The 20,145-nt window shown below is 45.8% G+C and overlaps 30 non-coding genes across 30 annotated transcripts; all 30 read right to left on the bottom strand.

The window, feature by feature from the left end:
- Positions 1-933: 933 nt before the first annotated feature.
- Positions 934-1,006, bottom strand: TRNAV-CAC (transfer RNA valine (anticodon CAC)). The gene has a single exon. It is a non-coding gene; the product is annotated as a tRNA-Val (tRNA).
- Positions 1,007-1,119: 113 nt separating this feature from the next.
- Positions 1,120-1,192, bottom strand: TRNAV-AAC (transfer RNA valine (anticodon AAC)). The gene has a single exon. It is a non-coding gene; the product is annotated as a tRNA-Val (tRNA).
- A 113-nt stretch (positions 1,193-1,305) lies between these two features.
- Positions 1,306-1,378, bottom strand: TRNAV-CAC (transfer RNA valine (anticodon CAC)). The gene has a single exon. It is a non-coding gene; the product is annotated as a tRNA-Val (tRNA).
- Positions 1,379-1,491: 113 nt separating this feature from the next.
- TRNAV-AAC (transfer RNA valine (anticodon AAC)) lies at positions 1,492-1,564 on the bottom strand. The gene has a single exon. It is a non-coding gene; the product is annotated as a tRNA-Val (tRNA).
- Positions 1,565-4,904: 3,340 nt separating this feature from the next.
- Positions 4,905-4,977, bottom strand: TRNAV-CAC (transfer RNA valine (anticodon CAC)). The gene has a single exon. It is a non-coding gene; the product is annotated as a tRNA-Val (tRNA).
- Positions 4,978-5,090: 113 nt separating this feature from the next.
- On the bottom strand, positions 5,091-5,163 carry TRNAV-AAC (transfer RNA valine (anticodon AAC)). Its single transcript has one exon. It is a non-coding gene; the product is annotated as a tRNA-Val (tRNA).
- Positions 5,164-5,276: 113 nt separating this feature from the next.
- Positions 5,277-5,349, bottom strand: TRNAV-CAC (transfer RNA valine (anticodon CAC)). Its single transcript has one exon. It is a non-coding gene; the product is annotated as a tRNA-Val (tRNA).
- A 113-nt stretch (positions 5,350-5,462) lies between these two features.
- Positions 5,463-5,535, bottom strand: TRNAV-AAC (transfer RNA valine (anticodon AAC)). The gene has a single exon. It is a non-coding gene; the product is annotated as a tRNA-Val (tRNA).
- A 2,219-nt stretch (positions 5,536-7,754) lies between these two features.
- On the bottom strand, positions 7,755-7,827 carry TRNAV-CAC (transfer RNA valine (anticodon CAC)). The gene has a single exon. It is a non-coding gene; the product is annotated as a tRNA-Val (tRNA).
- A 113-nt stretch (positions 7,828-7,940) lies between these two features.
- Positions 7,941-8,013, bottom strand: TRNAV-AAC (transfer RNA valine (anticodon AAC)). The gene has a single exon. It is a non-coding gene; the product is annotated as a tRNA-Val (tRNA).
- Positions 8,014-8,875: 862 nt separating this feature from the next.
- On the bottom strand, positions 8,876-8,948 carry TRNAV-CAC (transfer RNA valine (anticodon CAC)). Its single transcript has one exon. It is a non-coding gene; the product is annotated as a tRNA-Val (tRNA).
- Positions 8,949-9,061: 113 nt separating this feature from the next.
- Positions 9,062-9,134, bottom strand: TRNAV-AAC (transfer RNA valine (anticodon AAC)). Its single transcript has one exon. It is a non-coding gene; the product is annotated as a tRNA-Val (tRNA).
- An 862-nt stretch (positions 9,135-9,996) lies between these two features.
- TRNAV-CAC (transfer RNA valine (anticodon CAC)) lies at positions 9,997-10,069 on the bottom strand. The gene has a single exon. It is a non-coding gene; the product is annotated as a tRNA-Val (tRNA).
- A 113-nt stretch (positions 10,070-10,182) lies between these two features.
- Positions 10,183-10,255, bottom strand: TRNAV-AAC (transfer RNA valine (anticodon AAC)). Its single transcript has one exon. It is a non-coding gene; the product is annotated as a tRNA-Val (tRNA).
- A 113-nt stretch (positions 10,256-10,368) lies between these two features.
- On the bottom strand, positions 10,369-10,441 carry TRNAV-CAC (transfer RNA valine (anticodon CAC)). Its single transcript has one exon. It is a non-coding gene; the product is annotated as a tRNA-Val (tRNA).
- Positions 10,442-10,554: 113 nt separating this feature from the next.
- Positions 10,555-10,627, bottom strand: TRNAV-AAC (transfer RNA valine (anticodon AAC)). Its single transcript has one exon. It is a non-coding gene; the product is annotated as a tRNA-Val (tRNA).
- A 2,219-nt stretch (positions 10,628-12,846) lies between these two features.
- On the bottom strand, positions 12,847-12,919 carry TRNAV-CAC (transfer RNA valine (anticodon CAC)). Its single transcript has one exon. It is a non-coding gene; the product is annotated as a tRNA-Val (tRNA).
- A 113-nt stretch (positions 12,920-13,032) lies between these two features.
- On the bottom strand, positions 13,033-13,105 carry TRNAV-AAC (transfer RNA valine (anticodon AAC)). Its single transcript has one exon. It is a non-coding gene; the product is annotated as a tRNA-Val (tRNA).
- A 113-nt stretch (positions 13,106-13,218) lies between these two features.
- TRNAV-CAC (transfer RNA valine (anticodon CAC)) lies at positions 13,219-13,291 on the bottom strand. The gene has a single exon. It is a non-coding gene; the product is annotated as a tRNA-Val (tRNA).
- A 113-nt stretch (positions 13,292-13,404) lies between these two features.
- Positions 13,405-13,477, bottom strand: TRNAV-AAC (transfer RNA valine (anticodon AAC)). Its single transcript has one exon. It is a non-coding gene; the product is annotated as a tRNA-Val (tRNA).
- A 1,098-nt stretch (positions 13,478-14,575) lies between these two features.
- TRNAV-CAC (transfer RNA valine (anticodon CAC)) lies at positions 14,576-14,648 on the bottom strand. Its single transcript has one exon. It is a non-coding gene; the product is annotated as a tRNA-Val (tRNA).
- A 113-nt stretch (positions 14,649-14,761) lies between these two features.
- On the bottom strand, positions 14,762-14,834 carry TRNAV-AAC (transfer RNA valine (anticodon AAC)). Its single transcript has one exon. It is a non-coding gene; the product is annotated as a tRNA-Val (tRNA).
- An 862-nt stretch (positions 14,835-15,696) lies between these two features.
- Positions 15,697-15,769, bottom strand: TRNAV-CAC (transfer RNA valine (anticodon CAC)). Its single transcript has one exon. It is a non-coding gene; the product is annotated as a tRNA-Val (tRNA).
- Positions 15,770-15,882: 113 nt separating this feature from the next.
- Positions 15,883-15,955, bottom strand: TRNAV-AAC (transfer RNA valine (anticodon AAC)). Its single transcript has one exon. It is a non-coding gene; the product is annotated as a tRNA-Val (tRNA).
- A 553-nt stretch (positions 15,956-16,508) lies between these two features.
- On the bottom strand, positions 16,509-16,581 carry TRNAV-CAC (transfer RNA valine (anticodon CAC)). Its single transcript has one exon. It is a non-coding gene; the product is annotated as a tRNA-Val (tRNA).
- Positions 16,582-17,629: 1,048 nt separating this feature from the next.
- On the bottom strand, positions 17,630-17,702 carry TRNAV-CAC (transfer RNA valine (anticodon CAC)). Its single transcript has one exon. It is a non-coding gene; the product is annotated as a tRNA-Val (tRNA).
- Positions 17,703-17,815: 113 nt separating this feature from the next.
- On the bottom strand, positions 17,816-17,888 carry TRNAV-AAC (transfer RNA valine (anticodon AAC)). The gene has a single exon. It is a non-coding gene; the product is annotated as a tRNA-Val (tRNA).
- An 862-nt stretch (positions 17,889-18,750) lies between these two features.
- On the bottom strand, positions 18,751-18,823 carry TRNAV-CAC (transfer RNA valine (anticodon CAC)). Its single transcript has one exon. It is a non-coding gene; the product is annotated as a tRNA-Val (tRNA).
- Positions 18,824-19,871: 1,048 nt separating this feature from the next.
- On the bottom strand, positions 19,872-19,944 carry TRNAV-CAC (transfer RNA valine (anticodon CAC)). Its single transcript has one exon. It is a non-coding gene; the product is annotated as a tRNA-Val (tRNA).
- A 113-nt stretch (positions 19,945-20,057) lies between these two features.
- On the bottom strand, positions 20,058-20,130 carry TRNAV-AAC (transfer RNA valine (anticodon AAC)). Its single transcript has one exon. It is a non-coding gene; the product is annotated as a tRNA-Val (tRNA).
- Between the last annotated feature and the right edge of the window lie 15 nt (positions 20,131-20,145).

The following is a 20,145-nucleotide window of genomic DNA, read 5'->3' on the forward strand; positions in this document are numbered from 1 at the left end:
TTTCTGCCCGGTTTCGAACCGGGGACCTTTCGCATGTTAGGCGAACGTGATAACCACTACACTACAGAAACCCATTCTTGCAGATTTTTTGTGCCTTGCAAACCGAAAGTCTACGCTAAAGTACAATGCTTGAAAGGGGGTGATGAAAGCGACATTGTGGCAAAAAGCACTAGCGTGTGCACAGTGTTTATGCCCGGTTTCTAACTGGGGACCTTTCGTGTGTGAGGCAAACGTGATTACCACTACACCACAGAAACCCACCACGATAGGCCTTTTCCGGTTGGAGGGTCGGAGGTTGGGGTCACCGTATTAGCTATTATTTGTTTCTGGTTATTTAAAAACCTGAGTTCAGTTTACCATCCTTGCAAATGATACTCTTGAGTAATGAAGAAAACAAGGAAGAAAGCCCATTTCAGATGCCTAGCTTGATACAAATACCATCCTCAAAACAGCCAGTACTGGCAAGATAGACTGAGTCATGGATATCACCTCTAGCTGTTCCACACACTTTTCTCACCAGATCAGAGGAAAACATACACCAATGGTCGTTAGGTTTTCCAACTCAGCTGACTAAGCAGGAGAGCCAAAGTCCGCATTCCTATTGCCTTTGGGTCCAGAAAACAAGTTTTCCTAAACACTTACAGCGATGGTCAGCAGGTTTTACTAGTCAGCTATTACAGAGTCTGCACTATAGGCACTGCAGCAAAACTTTGCCTGTGTAGGACCAGCAAACCAGCTCACCTAACATCTTCAGGCAAGGGTCTTCAATTTCTCCTGGTCGACTTATAAACAGTGAAGAAAAAGAGCTCCCAGTGAAGGTGTTGCACCTAAACTGTGCTTTATATTGGCAGATTTCACTTACGGCTGCAAGAGGGGCATGGTGTGGCAAGAGCTTTGAGTGTGCCTGACTGTGAAAAAGTTAAAGGTAAACACTGTTTCTGCCCGGTTTCGAACCGGGGACCTTTCGCGTGTGAGGCGAACGTGATAACCACTACACTACAGAAACCTATTCATGCTGCTTTGTTGGGCCTTGCAAGTGGAAAGTCTACTCTAAAGTAGAATGCTTGAAAAGGGTTGCTGAAAGCGATATTGTAGCAAAAAGCACTAGCGTGTGCACAGTGTTTCTGCCCGGTTTCGAACCGGGGACCTTTCGCGTGTTAGGCGAACGTGATAACCACTACACTACAGAAACCCATTCTTGCTTTTTTTTTGTGCCTTGCAAACCGAAAGTCTACGCTAAAGTACAATGCTTGAAAGGGGGTGATGAAAGCGACATTGTGGCAAAAAGCACTAACGTGTGCACAGTGTTTCTGCCCGGTTTCGAACCGGGGACCTTTCGCGTGTGAGGCGAACGTGATAACCACTACACTACAGAAACCTATTCATGCTGCTTTGTTGGGCCTTGCAAGTGGAAAGTCTACTCTAAAGTAGAATGCTTGAAAAGGGTTGCTGAAAGCGATATTGTAGCAAAAAGCACTAGCGTGTGCACAGTGTTTCTGCCCGGTTTCGAACCGGGGACCTTTCGCGTGTTAGGCGAACGTGATAACCACTACACTACAGAAACCCATTCTTGCAGATTTTTTGTGCCTTGCAAACCGAAAGTCTACGCTAAAGTACAATGCTTGAAAGGGGGTGATGAAAGCGACATTGTGGCAAAAAGCACTAGCGTGTGCACAGTGTTTATGCTGAAAGCGATATTGTAGCAAAAAGCACTAGCGTGTGCACAGTGTTTCTGCCCTGTTTCGAACCGGGGACTTTTCGCGTGTTAGGCGAACGTGATAACCACTACACTACAGAAAGCCATTCTTGCAGATTTTTTGTGCCTTGCAAACCGAAAGTCTACGCTAAAGTACAATGCTTGAAAGGGGGTGATGAAAGCGACATTGTGGCAAAAAGCACTAGCGTGTGCACAGTGTTTATGCCCGGTTTCTAACTGGGGACCTTTCGTGTGTGAGGCGAACGTGATAACCACTACACCACAGAAACCCACCACAATAGGCCTTTTCCGGTTGGAGGGTCGGAGGTTGGGGTCACCGTATTAGCTATTATTTGTTTCTGGTTATTTAAAAACCTGAGTTCAGTTTACCATCCTTGCAAATGATACTCTTGAGTAATGAAAAAAACAAGGAAGAAAGCCCATTTCAGATGCCTAGCTTGATACAAATACCATCCTCAAAACAGCCAGTACTGGCAAGATAGACTGAGTCATGGATATCACCTCTAGCTGTTCCACACACTTTTCTCACCAGATCAGAGGAAAACATACACCAATGGTCGTTAGGTTTTCCAACTCAGCTGACTAAGCAGGAGAGCCAAAGTCCGCATTCCTATTGCCTTTGGGTCCAGAAAACAAGTTTTCCTAAACACTTACAGCGATGGTCAGCAGGTTTTACTAGTCAGCTATTACAGAGTCTGCACTATAGGCACTGCAGCAAAACTTTGCCTGTGTAGGACCAGCAAACCAGGTCACCTAACATCTTCAGGCAAGGGTCTTCAATTTCTCCTGGTCGACTTATAAACAGTGAAGAAAAAGAGCTCCCAGTGAAGGTGTTGCACCTAAACTGTGCTTTATATTGGCAGATTTCACTTACGGCTGCAAGAGGGGCATGGTGTGGCAAGAGCTTTGAGTGTGCCTGACTGTGAAAAATTTAAAGGTAAGCACTGTTTCTGCCCGGTTTCGAACCGGGGACCTTTCGCGTGTGAGGAGAACGTGATAACCACTACACTACAGAAACCTATTCATGCTGCTTTGTCGGGCCTTGCAAGTGGAAAGTCTACTCTAAAGTAGAATGCTTGAAAAGGGTTGCTGAAAGCGATATTGTAGCAAAAAGCACTAGCGTGTGCACAGTGTTTCTGCCCGGTTTCGAACCGGGGACCTTTCGCATGTTAGGCGAACGTGATAACCACTACACTACAGAAACCGATTCTTGCAGATTTTTTGTGCCTTGCAAACCGAAAGTCTACGCTAAAGTACAATGCTTGAAAGGGGGTGATGAAAGCGACATCGTGGCAAAAAGCACTAGCGTGTGCACAGTGTTTATGCCCGGTTTCTAACTGGGGACCTTTCGTGTGTGAGGCGAACGTGATTACCACTACACCACAGAAACCCACCACGATAGGCCTTTTCCGGTTGGAGGGTCGGAGGTTGGGGTCACCGTATTAGCTATTATTTGTTTCTGGTTATTTAAAAACCTGAGTTCAGTTTACCATCCTTGCAAATGATACTCTTGAGTAATGAAGAAAACAAGGAAGAAAGCCCATTTCAGATGCCTAGCTTGATACAAATACCATCCTCAAAACAGCCAGTACTGGCAAGATAGACTGAGTCATGGATATCACCTCTAGCTGTTCCACACACTTTTCTCACCAGATCAGAGGAAAACATACACCAATGGTCGTTAGGTTTTCCAACTCAGCTGACTAAGCAGGAGAGCCAAAGTCCGCATTCCTATTGCCTTTGGGTCCAGAAAACAAGTTTTCCTAAACACTTACAGCGATGGTCAGCAGGTTTTACTAGTCAGCTATTACAGAGTCTGCACTATAGGCACTGCAGCAAAACTTTGCCTGTGTAGGACCAGCACACAAGGTCACCTAACATCTTCAGGCAAGGGTCTTCAATTTCTCCTGGTCGACTTATAAACAGTGAAGAAAAAGAGCTCCCAGTGAAGGTGTTGCACCTAAACTGTGCTTTATATTGGCAGATTTCACTTACGGCTGCAAGAGGGGCATGGTGTGGCAAGAGCTTTGAGTGTGCCTGACTGTGAAAAAGTTAAAGGTAAGCACTGTTTCTGCCCGGTTTCGAACCGGGGACCTTTCGCGTGTGAGGAGAACGTGATAACCACTACACTACAGAAACCTATTCATGCTGCTTTGTCGGGCCTTGCAAGTGGAAAGTCTACTCTAAAGTAGAATGCTTGAAAAGGGTTGCTGAAAGCGATATTGTAGCAAAAAGCACTAGCATGTGCACAGTGTTTCTGCCCGGTTTCGAACCGGGGACCTTTCGCATGTTAGGCGAACGTGATAACCACTACACTACAGAAACCCATTCTTGCAGATTTTTAGTGCCTTGCAAACCGAAAGTCTACGCTAAAGTACAATGCTTGAAAGGGGGTGATGAAAGCGACATTGTGGCAAAAAGCACTAGCGTGTGCACAGTGTTTATGCCCGGTTTCTAACTGGGGACCTTTCGTGTGTGAGGCAAACGTGATTACCACTACACCACAGAAACCCACCACGATAGGCCTTTTCCGGTTGGAGGGTCGGAGGTTGGGGTCACCGTATTAGCTATTATTTGTTTCTGGTTATTTAAAAACCTGAGTTCAGTTTACCATCCTTGCAAATGATACTCTTGAGTAATGAAGAATACAAGGAAGAAAGCCCATTTCAGATGCCTAGCTTGATACAAATACCATCCTCAAAACAGCCAGTACTGGCAAGATAGACTGAGTCATGGATATCACCTCTAGCTGTTCCACACACTTTTCTCACCAGATCAGAGGAAAACATACACCAATGGTCGTTAGGTTTTCCAACTCAGCTGACTAAGCAGGAGAGCCAAAGTCCGCATTCCTATTGCCTTTGGGTCCAGAAAACAAGTTTTCCTAAACACTTACAGCGATGGTCAGCAGGTTTTACTAGTCAGCTATTACAGAGTCTGCACTATAGGCACTGCAGCAAAACTTTGCCTGTGTAGGACCAGCAAACCAGCTCACCTAACATCTTCAGGCAAGGGTCTTCAATTTCTCCTGGTCGACTTATAAACAGTGAAGAAAAAGAGCTCCCAGTGAAGGTGTTGCACCTAAACTGTGCTTTATATTGGCAGATTTCACTTACGGCTGCAAGAGGGGCATGGTGTGGCAAGAGCTTTGAGTGTGCCTGACTGTGAAAAAGTTAAAGGTAAACACTGTTTCTGCCCGGTTTCGAACCGGGGACCTTTCGCGTGTGAGGCGAACGTGATAACCACTACACTACAGAAACCTATTCATGCTGCTTTGTTGGGCCTTGCAAGTGGAAAGTCTACTCTAAAGTAGAATGCTTGAAAAGGGTTGCTGAAAGCGATATTGTAGCAAAAAGCACTAGCGTGTGCACAGTGTTTCTGCCCGGTTTCGAACCGGGGACCTTTCGCGTGTTAGGCGAACGTGATAACCACTACACTACAGAAACCCATTCTTGCTTTTTTTTTGTGCCTTGCAAACCGAAAGTCTACGCTAAAGTACAATGCTTGAAAGGGGGTGATGAAAGCGACATTGTGGCAAAAAGCACTAACGTGTGCACAGTGTTTCTGCCCGGTTTCGAACCGGGGACCTTTCGCGTGTGAGGCGAACGTGATAACCACTACACTACAGAAACCTATTCATGCTGCTTTGTTGGGCCTTGCAAGTGGAAAGTCTACTCTAAAGTAGAATGCTTGAAAAGGGTTGCTGAAAGCGATATTGTAGCAAAAAGCACTAGCGTGTGCACAGTGTTTCTGCCCGGTTTCGAACCGGGGACCTTTCGCGTGTTAGGCGAACGTGATAACCACTACACTACAGAAACCCATTCTTGCAGATTTTTTGTGCCTTGCAAACCGAAAGTCTACGCTAAAGTACAATGCTTGAAAGGGGGTGATGAAAGCGACATTGTGGCAAAAAGCACTAGCGTGTGCACAGTGTTTATGCTGAAAGCGATATTGTAGCAAAAAGCACTAGCGTGTGCACAGTGTTTCTGCCCTGTTTCGAACCGGGGACTTTTCGCGTGTTAGGCGAACGTGATAACCACTACACTACAGAAAGCCATTCTTGCAGATTTTTTGTGCCTTGCAAACCGAAAGTCTACGCTAAAGTACAATGCTTGAAAGGGGGTGATGAAAGCGACATTGTGGCAAAAAGCACTAGCGTGTGCACAGTGTTTATGCCCGGTTTCTAACTGGGGACCTTTCGTGTGTGAGGCGAACGTGATAACCACTACACCACAGAAACCCACCACAATAGGCCTTTTCCGGTTGGAGGGTCGGAGGTTGGGGTCACCGTATTAGCTATTATTTGTTTCTGGTTATTTAAAAACCTGAGTTCAGTTTACCATCCTTGCAAATGATACTCTTGAGTAATGAAAAAAACAAGGAAGAAAGCCCATTTCAGATGCCTAGCTTGATACAAATACCATCCTCAAAACAGCCAGTACTGGCAAGATAGACTGAGTCATGGATATCACCTCTAGCTGTTCCACACACTTTTCTCACCAGATCAGAGGAAAACATACACCAATGGTCGTTAGGTTTTCCAACTCAGCTGACTAAGCAGGAGAGCCAAAGTCCGCATTCCTATTGCCTTTGGGTCCAGAAAACAAGTTTTCCTAAACACTTACAGCGATGGTCAGCAGGTTTTACTAGTCAGCTATTACAGAGTCTGCACTATAGGCACTGCAGCAAAACTTTGCCTGTGTAGGACCAGCAAACCAGGTCACCTAACATCTTCAGGCAAGGGTCTTCAATTTCTCCTGGTCGACTTATAAACAGTGAAGAAAAAGAGCTCCCAGTGAAGGTGTTGCACCTAAACTGTGCTTTATATTGGCAGATTTCACTTACGGCTGCAAGAGGGGCATGGTGTGGCAAGAGCTTTGAGTGTGCCTGACTGTGAAAAATTTAAAGGTAAGCACTGTTTCTGCCCGGTTTCGAACCGGGGACCTTTCGCGTGTGAGGAGAACGTGATAACCACTACACTACAGAAACCTATTCATGCTGCTTTGTCGGGCCTTGCAAGTGGAAAGTCTACTCTAAAGTAGAATGCTTGAAAAGGGTTGCTGAAAGCGATATTGTAGCAAAAAGCACTAGCGTGTGCACAGTGTTTCTGCCCGGTTTCGAACCGGGGACCTTTCGCATGTTAGGCGAACGTGATAACCACTACACTACAGAAACCGATTCTTGCAGATTTTTTGTGCCTTGCAAACCGAAAGTCTACGCTAAAGTACAATGCTTGAAAGGGGGTGATGAAAGCGACATCGTGGCAAAAAGCACTAGCGTGTGCACAGTGTTTATGCCCGGTTTCTAACTGGGGACCTTTCGTGTGTGAGGCGAACGTGATTACCACTACACCACAGAAACCCACCACGATAGGCCTTTTCCGGTTGGAGGGTCGGAGGTTGGGGTCACCGTATTAGCTATTATTTGTTTCTGGTTATTTAAAAACCTGAGTTCAGTTTACCATCCTTGCAAATGATACTCTTGAGTAATGAAGAAAACAAGGAAGAAAGCCCATTTCAGATGCCTAGCTTGATACAAATACCATCCTCAAAACAGCCAGTACTGGCAAGATAGACTGAGTCATGGATATCACCTCTAGCTGTTCCACACACTTTTCTCACCAGATCAGAGGAAAACATACACCAATGGTCGTTAGGTTTTCCAACTCAGCTGACTAAGCAGGAGAGCCAAAGTCCGCATTCCTATTGCCTTTGGGTCCAGAAAACAAGTTTTCCTAAACACTTACAGCGATGGTCAGCAGGTTTTACTAGTCAGCTATTACAGAGTCTGCACTATAGGCACTGCAGCAAAACTTTGCCTGTGTAGGACCAGCAAACCAGCTCACCTAACATCTTCAGGCAAGGGTCTTCAATTTCTCCTGGTCGACTTATAAACAGTGAAGAAAAAGAGCTCCCAGTGAAGGTGTTGCACCTAAACTGTGCTTTATATTGGCAGATTTCACTTACGGCTGCAAGAGGGGCATGGTGTGGCAAGAGCTTTGAGTGTGCCTGACTGTGAAAAAGTTAAAGGTAAGCACTGTTTCTGCCCGGTTTCGAACCGGGGACCTTTCGCGTGTGAGGCGAACGTGATAACCACTACACTACAGAAACCTATTCATGCTGCTTTGTTGGGCCTTGCAAGTGGAAAGTCTACTCTAAAGTAGAATGCTTGAAAAGGGTTGCTGAAAGCGATATTGTAGCAAAAAGCACTAGCGTGTGCACAGTGTTTCTGCCCGGTTTCGAACCGGGGACCTTTCGCGTGTTAGGCGAACGTGATAACCACTACACTACAGAAACCCATTCTTGCTTTTTTTTTGTGCCTTGCAAACCGAAAGTCTACGCTAAAGTACAATGCTTGAAAGGGGGTGATGAAAGCGACATTGTGGCAAAAAGCACTAGCGTGTGCACAGTGTTTCTGCCCGGTTTCTAACTGGGGACCTTTCGTGTGTGAGGCGAACGTGATAACCACTACACCACAGAAACCCACCACGATAGGCCTTTTCCGGTTGGAGGGTCGGAGGTTGGGGTCACCGTATTAGCTATTATTTGTTTCTGGTTATTTAAAAACCTGAGTTCAGTTTACCATCCTTGCAAATGATACTCTTGAGTAATGAAGAAAACAAGGAAGAAAGCCCATTTCAGATGCCTAGCTTGATACAAATACCATCCTCAAAACAGCCAGTACTGGCAAGATAGACTGAGTCATGGATATCACCTCTAGCTGTTCCACACACTTTTCTCACCAGATCAGAGGAAAACATACACCAATGGTCGTTAGGTTTTCCAACTCAGCTGACTAAGCAGGAGAGCCAAAGTCCGCATTCCTATTGCCTTTGGGTCCAGAAAACAAGTTTTCCTAAACACTTACAGCGATGGTCAGCAGGTTTTACTAGTCAGCTATTACAGAGTCTGCACTATAGGCACTGCAGCAAAACTTTGCCTGTGTAGGACCAGCAAACCAGCTCACCTAACATCTTCAGGCAAGGGTCTTCAATTTCTCCTGGTCGACTTATAAACAGTGAAGAAAAAGAGCTCCCAGTGAAGGTGTTGCACCTAAACTGTGCTTTATATTGGCAGATTTCACTTACGGCTGCAAGAGGGGCATGGTGTGGCAAGAGCTTTGAGTGTGCCTGACTGTGAAAAAGTTAAAGGTAAACACTGTTTCTGCCCGGTTTCGAACCGGGGACCTTTCGCGTGTGAGGCGAACGTGATAACCACTACACTACAGAAACCTATTCATGCTGCTTTGTTGGGCCTTGCAAGTGGAAAGTCTACTCTAAAGTAGAATGCTTGAAAAGGGTTGCTGAAAGCGATATTGTAGCAAAAAGCACTAGCGTGTGCACAGTGTTTCTGCCCGGTTTCGAACCGGGGACCTTTCGCGTGTTAGGCGAACGTGATAACCACTACACTACAGAAACCCATTCTTGCAGATTTTTTGTGCCTTGCAAACCGAAAGTCTACGCTAAAGTACAATGCTTGAAAGGGGGTGATGAAAGCGACATTGTGGCAAAAAGCACTAGCGTGTGCACAGTGTTTATGCCCGGTTTCTAACTGGGGACCTTACGTGTGTGAGGCGAACGTGATAACCACTACACCACAGAAACCCACCACGATAGGCCTTTTCCGGTTGGAGGGTCGGAGGTTGGGGTCACCGTATTAGCTATTATTTGTTTCTGGTTATTTAAAAACCTGAGTTCAGTTTACCATCCTTGCAAATGATACTCTTGAGTAATGAAGAAAACAAGGAAGAAAGCCCATTTCAGATGCCTAGCTTGATACAAATACCATCCTCAAAACAGCCAGTACTGGCAAGATAGACTGAGTCATGGATATCACCTCTAGCTGTTCCACACACTTTTCTCACCAGATCAGAGGAAAACATACACCAATGGTCGTTAGGTTTTCCAACTCAGCTGACTAAGCAGGAGAGCCAAAGTCCGCATTCCTATTGCCTTTGGGTCCAGAAAACAAGTTTTCCTAAACACTTACAGCGATGGTCAGCAGGTTTTACTAGTCAGCTATTACAGAGTCTGCACTATAGGCACTGCAGCAAAACTTTGCCTGTGTAGGACCAGCAAACCAGGTCACCTAACATCTTCAGGCAAGGGTCTTCAATTTCTCCTGGTCGACTTATAAACAGTGAAGAAAAAGAGCTCCCAGTGAAGGTGTTGCACCTAAACTGTGCTTTATATTGGCAGATTTCACTTACGGCTGCAAGAGGGGCATGGTGTGGCAAGAGCTTTGAGTGTGCCTGACTGTGAAAAAGTTAAAGGTAAACACTGTTTCTGCCCGGTTTCGAACCGGGGACCTTTCGCGTGTGAGGCGAACGTGATAACCACTACACTACAGAAACCTATTCATGCTGCTTTGTTGGGCCTTGCAAGTGGAAAGTCTACTCTAAAGTAGAATGCTTGAAAAGGGTTGCTGAAAGCGATATTGTAGCAAAAAGCACTAGCGTGTGCACAGTGTTTCTGCCCGGTTTCGAACCGGGGACCTTTCGCGTGTTAGGCGAACGTGATAACCACTACACTACAGAAACCCATTCTTGCTTTTTTTTTGTGCCTTGCAAACCGAAAGTCTACGCTAAAGTACAATGCTTGAAAGGGGGTGATGAAAGCGACATTGTGGCAAAAAGCACTAACGTGTGCACAGTGTTTCTGCCCGGTTTCGAACCGGGGACCTTTCGCGTGTGAGGCGAACGTGATAACCACTACACTACAGAAACCTATTCATGCTGCTTTGTTGGGCCTTGCAAGTGGAAAGTCTACTCTAAAGTAGAATGCTTGAAAAGGGTTGCTGAAAGCGATATTGTAGCAAAAAGCACTAGCGTGTGCACAGTGTTTCTGCCCGGTTTCGAACCGGGGACCTTTCGCGTGTTAGGCGAACGTGATAACCACTACACTACAGAAACCCATTCTTGCAGATTTTTTGTGCCTTGCAAACCGAAAGTCTACGCTAAAGTACAATGCTTGAAAGGGGGTGATGAAAGCGACATTGTGGCAAAAAGCACTAGCGTGTGCACAGTGTTTATGCTGAAAGCGATATTGTAGCAAAAAGCACTAGCGTGTGCACAGTGTTTCTGCCCTGTTTCGAACCGGGGACTTTTCGCGTGTTAGGCGAACGTGATAACCACTACACTACAGAAAGCCATTCTTGCAGATTTTTTGTGCCTTGCAAACCGAAAGTCTACGCTAAAGTACAATGCTTGAAAGGGGGTGATGAAAGCGACATTGTGGCAAAAAGCACTAGCGTGTGCACAGTGTTTATGCCCGGTTTCTAACTGGGGACCTTTCGTGTGTGAGGCGAACGTGATAACCACTACACCACAGAAACCCACCACAATAGGCCTTTTCCGGTTGGAGGGTCGGAGGTTGGGGTCACCGTATTAGCTATTATTTGTTTCTGGTTATTTAAAAACCTGAGTTCAGTTTACCATCCTTGCAAATGATACTCTTGAGTAATGAAAAAAACAAGGAAGAAAGCCCATTTCAGATGCCTAGCTTGATACAAATACCATCCTCAAAACAGCCAGTACTGGCAAGATAGACTGAGTCATGGATATCACCTCTAGCTGTTCCACACACTTTTCTCACCAGATCAGAGGAAAACATACACCAATGGTCGTTAGGTTTTCCAACTCAGCTGACTAAGCAGGAGAGCCAAAGTCCGCATTCCTATTGCCTTTGGGTCCAGAAAACAAGTTTTCCTAAACACTTACAGCGATGGTCAGCAGGTTTTACTAGTCAGCTATTACAGAGTCTGCACTATAGGCACTGCAGCAAAACTTTGCCTGTGTAGGACCAGCAAACCAGGTCACCTAACATCTTCAGGCAAGGGTCTTCAATTTCTCCTGGTCGACTTATAAACAGTGAAGAAAAAGAGCTCCCAGTGAAGGTGTTGCACCTAAACTGTGCTTTATATTGGCAGATTTCACTTACGGCTGCAAGAGGGGCATGGTGTGGCAAGAGCTTTGAGTGTGCCTGACTGTGAAAAATTTAAAGGTAAGCACTGTTTCTGCCCGGTTTCGAACCGGGGACCTTTCGCGTGTGAGGAGAACGTGATAACCACTACACTACAGAAACCTATTCATGCTGCTTTGTCGGGCCTTGCAAGTGGAAAGTCTACTCTAAAGTAGAATGCTTGAAAAGGGTTGCTGAAAGCGATATTGTAGCAAAAAGCACTAGCGTGTGCACAGTGTTTCTGCCCGGTTTCGAACCGGGGACCTTTCGCATGTTAGGCGAACGTGATAACCACTACACTACAGAAACCGATTCTTGCAGATTTTTTGTGCCTTGCAAACCGAAAGTCTACGCTAAAGTACAATGCTTGAAAGGGGGTGATGAAAGCGACATTGTGGCAAAAAGCACTAGCGTGTGCACAGTGTTTATGCCCGGTTTCTAACTGGGGACCTTTCGTGTGTGAGGCGAACGTGATTACCACTACACCACAGAAACCCACCACGATAGGCCTTTTCCGGTTGGAGGGTCGGAGGTTGGGGTCACCGTATTAGCTATTATTTGTTTCTGGTTATTTAAAAACCTGAGTTCAGTTTACCATCCTTGCAAATGATACTCTTGAGTAATGAAGAAAACAAGGAAGAAAGCCCATTTCAGATGCCTAGCTTGATACAAATACCATCCTCAAAACAGCCAGTACTGGCAAGATAGACTGAGTCATGGATATCACCTCTAGCTGTTCCACACACTTTTCTCACCAGATCAGAGGAAAACATACACCAATGGTCGTTAGGTTTTCCAACTCAGCTGACTAAGCAGGAGAGCCAAAGTCCGCATTCCTATTGCCTTTGGGTCCAGAAAACAAGTTTTCCTAAACACTTACAGCGATGGTCAGCAGGTTTTACTAGTCAGCTATTACAGAGTCTGCACTATAGGCACTGCAGCAAAACTTTGCCTGTGTAGGACCAGCAAACCAGCTCACCTAACATCTTCAGGCAAGGGTCTTCAATTTCTCCTGGTCGACTTATAAACAGTGAAGAAAAAGAGCTCCCAGTGAAGGTGTTGCACCTAAACTGTGCTTTATATTGGCAGATTTCACTTACGGCTGCAAGAGGGGCATGGTGTGGCAAGAGCTTTGAGTGTGCCTGACTGTGAAAAAGTTAAAGGTAAGCACTGTTTCTGCCCGGTTTCGAACCGGGGACCTTTCGCGTGTGAGGCGAACGTGATAACCACTACACTACAGAAACCTATTCATGCTGCTTTGTTGGGCCTTGCAAGTGGAAAGTCTACTCTAAAGTAGAATGCTTGAAAAGGGTTGCTGAAAGCGATATTGTAGCAAAAAGCACTAGCATGTGCACAGTGTTTCTGCCCGGTTTCGAACCGGGGACCTTTCGCGTGTTAGGCGAACGTGATAACCACTACACTACAGAAACCCATTCTTGCTTTTTTTTTGTGCCTTGCAAACCGAAAGTCTACGCTAAAGTACAATGCTTGAAAGGGGGTGATGAAAGCGACATTGTGGCAAAAAGCACTAACGTGTGCACAGTGTTTCTGCCCGGTTTCGAACCGGGGACCTTTCGCGTGTGAGGCGAACGTGATAACCACTACACTACAGAAACCTATTCATGCTGCTTTGTTGGGCCTTGCAAGTGGAAAGTCTACTCTAAAGTAGAATGCTTGAAAAGGGTTGCTGAAAGCGATATTGTAGCAAAAAGCACTAGCGTGTGCACAGTGTTTCTGCCCGGTTTCGAACCGGGGACCTTTCGCGTGTTAGGCGAACGTGATAACCACTACACTACAGAAACCCATTCTTGCAGATTTTTTGTGCCTTGCAAACCGAAAGTCTACGCTAAAGTACAATGCTTGAAAGGGGGTGATGAAAGCGACATTGTGGCAAAAAGCACTAGCGTGTGCACAGTGTTTATGCTGAAAGCGATATTGTAGCAAAAAGCACTAGCGTGTGCACAGTGTTTCTGCCCTGTTTCGAACCGGGGACTTTTCGCGTGTTAGGCGAACGTGATAACCACTACACTACAGAAAGCCATTCTTGCAGATTTTTTGTGCCTTGCAAACCGAAAGTCTACGCTAAAGTACAATGCTTGAAAGGGGGTGATGAAAGCGACATTGTGGCAAAAAGCACTAGCGTGTGCACAGTGTTTATGCCCGGTTTCTAACTGGGGACCTTTCGTGTGTGAGGCGAACGTGATAACCACTACACCACAGAAACCCACCACAATAGGCCTTTTCCGGTTGGAGGGTCGGAGGTTGGGGTCACCGTATTAGCTATTATTTGTTTCTGGTTATTTAAAAACCTGAGTTCAGTTTACCATCCTTGCAAATGATACTCTTGAGTAATGAAGAAAACAAGGAAGAAAGCCCATTTCAGATGCCTAGCTTGATACAAATACCATCCTCAAAACAGCCAGTACTGGCAAGATAGACTGAGTCATGGATATCACCTCTAGCTGTTCCACACACTTTTCTCACCAGATCAGAGGAAAACATACACCAATGGTCGTTAGGTTTTCCAACTCAGCTGACTAAGCAGGAGAGCCAAAGTCCGCATTCCTATTGCCTTTGGGTCCAGAAAACAAGTTTTCCTAAACACTTACAGCGATGGTCAGCAGGTTTTACTAGTCAGCTATTACAGAGTCTGCACTATAGGCACTGCAGCAAAACTTTGCCTGTGTAGGACCAGCAAACCAGCTCACCTAACATCTTCAGGCAAGGGTCTTCAATTTCTCCTGGTCGACTTATAAACAGTGAAGAAAAAGAGCTCCCAGTGAAGGTGTTGCACCTAAACTGTGCTTTATATTGGCAGATTTCACTTACGGCTGCAAGAGGGGCATGGTGTGGCAAGAGCTTTGAGTGTGCCTGACTGTGAAAAAGTTAAAGGTAAGCACTGTTTCTGCCCGGTTTCGAACCGGGGACCTTTCGCGTGTGAGGCGAACGTGATAACCACTACACTACAGAAACCTATTCATGCTGCTTTGTTGGGCCTTGCAAGTGGAAAGTCTACTCTAAAGTAGAATGCTTGAAAAGGGTTGCTGAAAGCGATATTGTAGCAAAAAGCACTAGCGTGTGCACAGTGTTTCTGCCCGGTTTCGAACCGGGGACCTTTCGCGTGTTAGGCGAACGTGATAACCACTACACTACAGAAACCCATTCTTGCTTTTTTTTTGTGCCTTGCAAACCGAAAGTCTACGCTAAAGTACAATGCTTGAAAGGGGGTGATGAAAGCGACATTGTGGCAAAAAGCACTAGCGTGTGCACAGTGTTTCTGCCCGGTTTCTAACTGGGGACCTTTCGTGTGTGAGGCGAACGTGATAACCACTACACCACAGAAACCCACCACGATAGGCCTTTTCCGGTTGGAGGGTCGGAGGTTGGGGTCACCGTATTAGCTATTATTTGTTTCTGGTTATTTAAAAACCTGAGTTCAGTTTACCATCCTTGCAAATGATACTCTTGAGTAATGAAGAAAACAAGGAAGAAAGCCCATTTCAGATGCCTAGCTTGATACAAATACCATCCTCAAAACAGCCAGTACTGGCAAGATAGACTGAGTCATGGATATCACCTCTAGCTGTTCCACACACTTTTCTCACCAGATCAGAGGAAAACATACACCAATGGTCGTTAGGTTTTCCAACTCAGCTGACTAAGCAGGAGAGCCAAAGTCCGCATTCCTATTGCCTTTGGGTCCAGAAAACAAGTTTTCCTAAACACTTACAGCGATGGTCAGCAGGTTTTACTAGTCAGCTATTACAGAGTCTGCACTATAGGCACTGCAGCAAAACTTTGCCTGTGTAGGACCAGCAAACCAGCTCACCTAACATCTTCAGGCAAGGGTCTTCAATTTCTCCTGGTCGACTTATAAACAGTGAAGAAAAAGAGCTCCCAGTGAAGGTGTTGCACCTAAACTGTGCTTTATATTGGCAGATTTCACTTACGGCTGCAAGAGGGGCATGGTGTGGCAAGAGCTTTGAGTGTGCCTGACTGTGAAAAAGTTAAAGGTAAACACTGTTTCTGCCCGGTTTCGAACCGGGGACCTTTCGCGTGTGAGGCGAACGTGATAACCACTACACTACAGAAACCTATTCATGCTGCTTTGTTGGGCCTTGCAAGTGGAAAGTCTACTCTAAAGTAGAATGCTTGAAAAGGGTTGCTGAAAGCGATATTGTAGCAAAAAGCACTAGCGTGTGCACAGTGTTTCTGCCCGGTTTCGAACCGGGGACCTTTCGCGTGTTAGGCGAACGTGATAACCACTACACTACAGAAACCCATTCTTGCAGATTTTTTGTGCCTTGCAAACCGAAAGTCTACGCTAAAGTACAATACCATCCTCAAAACAGCCAGTACTGGCAAGATAGACTGAGTCATGGATATCACCTCTAGCTGTTCCACACACTTTTCTCACCAGATCAGAGGAAAACATACACCAATGGTCGTTAGGTTTTCCAACTCAGCTGACTAAGCAGGAGAGCCAAAGTCCGCATTCCTATTGCCTTTGGGTCCAGAAAACAAGTTTTCCTAAACACTTACAGCGATGGTCAGCAGGTTTTACTAGTCAGCTATTACAGAGTCTGCACTATAGGCACTGCAGCAAAACTTTGCCTGTGTAGGACCAGCAAACCAGCTCACCTAACATCTTCAGGCAAGGGTCTTCAATTTCTCCTGGTCGACTTATAAACAGTGAAGAAAAAGAGCTCCCAGTGAAGGTGTTGCACCTAAACTGTGCTTTATATTGGCAGATTTCACTTACGGCTGCAAGAGGGGCATGGTGTGGCAAGAGCTTTGAGTGTGCCTGACTGTGAAAAAGTTAAAGGTAAGCACTGTTTCTGCCCGGTTTCGAACCGGGGACCTTTCGCGTGTGAGGCGAACGTGATAACCACTACACTACAGAAACCTATTCATGCTGCTTTGTTGGGCCTTGCAAGTGGAAAGTCTACTCTAAAGTAGAATGCTTGAAAAGGGTTGCTGAAAGCGATATTGTAGCAAAAAGCACTAGCGTGTGCACAGTGTTTCTGCCCGGTTTCGAACCGGGGACCTTTCGCATGTTAGGCGAATGTGATAACCACTACACTACAGAAACCCATTCTTGCAGATTTTTTGTGCCTTGCAAACCGAAAGTCTACGCTAAAGTACAATGCTTGAAAGGGGGTGATGAAAGCGACATTGTGGCAAAAAGCACTAGCGTGTGCACAGTGTTTATGCCCGGTTTCTAACTGGGGACCTTTCGTGTGTGAGGCGAACGTGATTACCACTACACCACAGAAACCCACCACGATAGGCCTTTTCCGGTTGGAGGGTCGGAGGTTGGGGTCACCGTATTAGCTATTATTTGTTTCTGGTTATTTAAAAACCTGAGTTCAGTTTACCATCCTTGCAAATGATACTCTTGAGTAATGAAGAAAACAAGGAAGAAAGCCCATTTCAGATGCCTAGCTTGATACAAATACCATCCTCAAAACAGCCAGTACTGGCAAGATAGACTGAGTCATGGATATCACCTCTAGCTGTTCCACACACTTTTCTCACCAGATCAGAGGAAAACATACACCAATGGTCGTTAGGTTTTCCAACTCAGCTGACTAAGCAGGAGAGCCAAAGTCCGCATTCCTATTGCCTTTGGGTCCAGAAAACAAGTTTTCCTAAACACTTACAGCGATGGTCAGCAGGTTTTACTAGTCAGCTATTACAGAGTCTGCACTATAGGCACTGCAGCAAAACTTTGCCTGTGTAGGACCAGCAAACCAGCTCACCTAACATCTTCAGGCAAGGGTCTTCAATTTCTCCTGGTCGACTTATAAACAGTGAAGAAAAAGAGCTCCCAGTGAAGGTGTTGCACCTAAACTGTGCTTTATATTGGCAGATTTCACTTACGGCTGCAAGAGGGGCATGGTGTGGCAAGAGCTTTGAGTGTGCCTGACTGTGAAAAAGTTAAAGGTAAACACTGTTTCTGCCCGGTTTCGAACCGGGGACCTTTCGCGTGTGAGGCGAACGTGATAACCACTACACTACAGAAACCTATTCATGCTGCTTTGTTGGGCCTTGCAAGTGGAAAGTCTACTCTAAAGTAGAATGCTTGAAAAGGGTTGCTGAAAGCGATATTGTAGCAAAAAGCACTAGCGTGTGCACAGTGTTTCTGCCCGGTTTCGAACCGGGGACCTTTCGCGTGTTAGGCGAACGTGATAACCACTACACTACAGAAACCCATTCTTGCTTTTTTTTTGTGCCTTGCAAACCGAAAGTCTACGCTAAAGTACAATGCTTGAAAGGGGGTGATGAAAGCGACATTGTGGCAAAAAGCACTAGCGTGTGCACAGTGTTTCTGCCCGGTTTCTAACTGGGGACCTTTCGTGTGTGAGGCGAACGTGATAACCACTACACCACAGAAACCCACCACGATAGGCCTTTTCCGGTTGGAGGGTCGGAGGTTGGGGTCACCGTATTAGCTATTATTTGTTTCTGGTTATTTAAAAACCTGAGTTCAGTTTACCATCCTTGCAAATGATACTCTTGAGTAATGAAGAAAACAAGGAAGAAAGCCCATTTCAGATGCCTAGCTTGATACAAATACCATCCTCAAAACAGCCAGTACTGGCAAGATAGACTGAGTCATGGATATCACCTCTAGCTGTTCCACACACTTTTCTCACCAGATCAGAGGAAAACATACACCAATGGTCGTTAGGTTTTCCAACTCAGCTGACTAAGCAGGAGAGCCAAAGTCCGCATTCCTATTGCCTTTGGGTCCAGAAAACAAGTTTTCCTAAACACTTACAGCGATGGTCAGCAGGTTTTACTAGTCAGCTATTACAGAGTCTGCACTATAGGCACTGCAGCAAAACTTTGCCTGTGTAGGACCAGCAAACCAGCTCACCTAACATCTTCAGGCAAGGGTCTTCAATTTCTCCTGGTCGACTTATAAACAGTGAAGAAAAAGAGCTCCCAGTGAAGGTGTTGCACCTAAACTGTGCTTTATATTGGCAGATTTCACTTACGGCTGCAAGAGGGGCATGGTGTGGCAAGAGCTTTGAGTGTGCCTGACTGTGAAAAAGTTAAAGGTAAACACTGTTTCTGCCCGGTTTCGAACCGGGGACCTTTCGCGTGTGAGGCGAACGTGATAACCACTACACTACAGAAACCTATTCATGCTGCTTTGTTGGGCCTTGCAAGTGGAAAGTCTACTCTAAAGTAGAATGCTTGAAAAGGGTTGCTGAAAGCGATATTGTAGCAAAAAGCACTAGCGTGTGCACAGTGTTTCTGCCCGGTTTCGAACCGGGGACCTTTCGCGTGTTAGGCGAACGTGATAACCTCTACACTACAGAAACCCATTCTTGCAGATTTTTTGTGCCTTGCAAACCGAAAGTCTACGCTAAAGTACAATGCTTGAAAGGGGGTGATGAAAGCGACATTGTGGCAAAAAGCACTAGCGTGTGCACAGTGTTTATGCCCGGTTTCTAACTGGGGACCTTACGTGTGTGAGGCGAACGTGATAACCACTACACCACAGAAACCCACCACGATAGGCCTTTTCCGGTTGGAGGGTCGGAGGTTGGGGTCACCGTATTAGCTATTATTTGTTTCTGGTTATTTAAAAACCTGAGTTCAGTTTACCATCCTTGCAAATGATACTCTTGAGTAATGAAGAAAACAAGGAAGAAAGCCCATTTCAGATGCCTAGCTTGATACAAATACCATCCTCAAAACAGCCAGTACTGGCAAGATAGACTGAGTCATGGATATCACCTCTAGCTGTTCCACACACTTTTCTCACCAGATCAGAGGAAAACATACACCAATGGTCGTTAGGTTTTCCAACTCAGCTGACTAAGCAGGAGAGCCAAAGTCCGCATTCCTATTGCCTTTGGGTCCAGAAAACAAGTTTTCCTAAACACTTACAGCGATGGTCAGCAGGTTTTACTAGTCAGCTATTACAGAGTCTGCACTATAGGCACTGCAGCAAAACTTTGCCTGTGTAGGACCAGCAAACCAGGTCACCTAACATCTTCAGGCAAGGGTCTTCAATTTCTCCTGGTCGACTTATAAACAGTGAAGAAAAAGAGCTCCCAGTGAAGGTGTTGCACCTAAACTGTGCTTTATATTGGCAGATTTCACTTACGGCTGCAAGAGGGGCATGGTGTGGCAAGAGCTTTGAGTGTGCCTGACTGTGAAAAAGTTAAAGGTAAGCACTGTTTCTGCCCGGTTTCGAACCGGGGACCTTTCGCGTGTGAGGCGAACATGATAACCACTACACTACAGAAACCTATTCATGCTGCTTTGTTGGGCCTTGCAAGTGGAAAGTCTACTCTAAAGTAGAATGCTTGAAAAGGGTTGCTGAAAGCGATATTGTAGCAAAAAGCACTAGCGTGTGCACAGTGTTTCTGCCCGGTTTCGAACCGGGGACCTTTCGCGTGTTAGGCGAACGTGATAACCACTACACTACAGAAACCCATTCTTGCAGATT

This window comes from Aquarana catesbeiana, linkage group LG03 (genome assembly GCF_042186555.1).
Source record: "Aquarana catesbeiana isolate 2022-GZ linkage group LG03, ASM4218655v1, whole genome shotgun sequence".
NCBI lineage: Eukaryota > Metazoa > Chordata > Amphibia > Anura > Ranidae > Aquarana > Aquarana catesbeiana.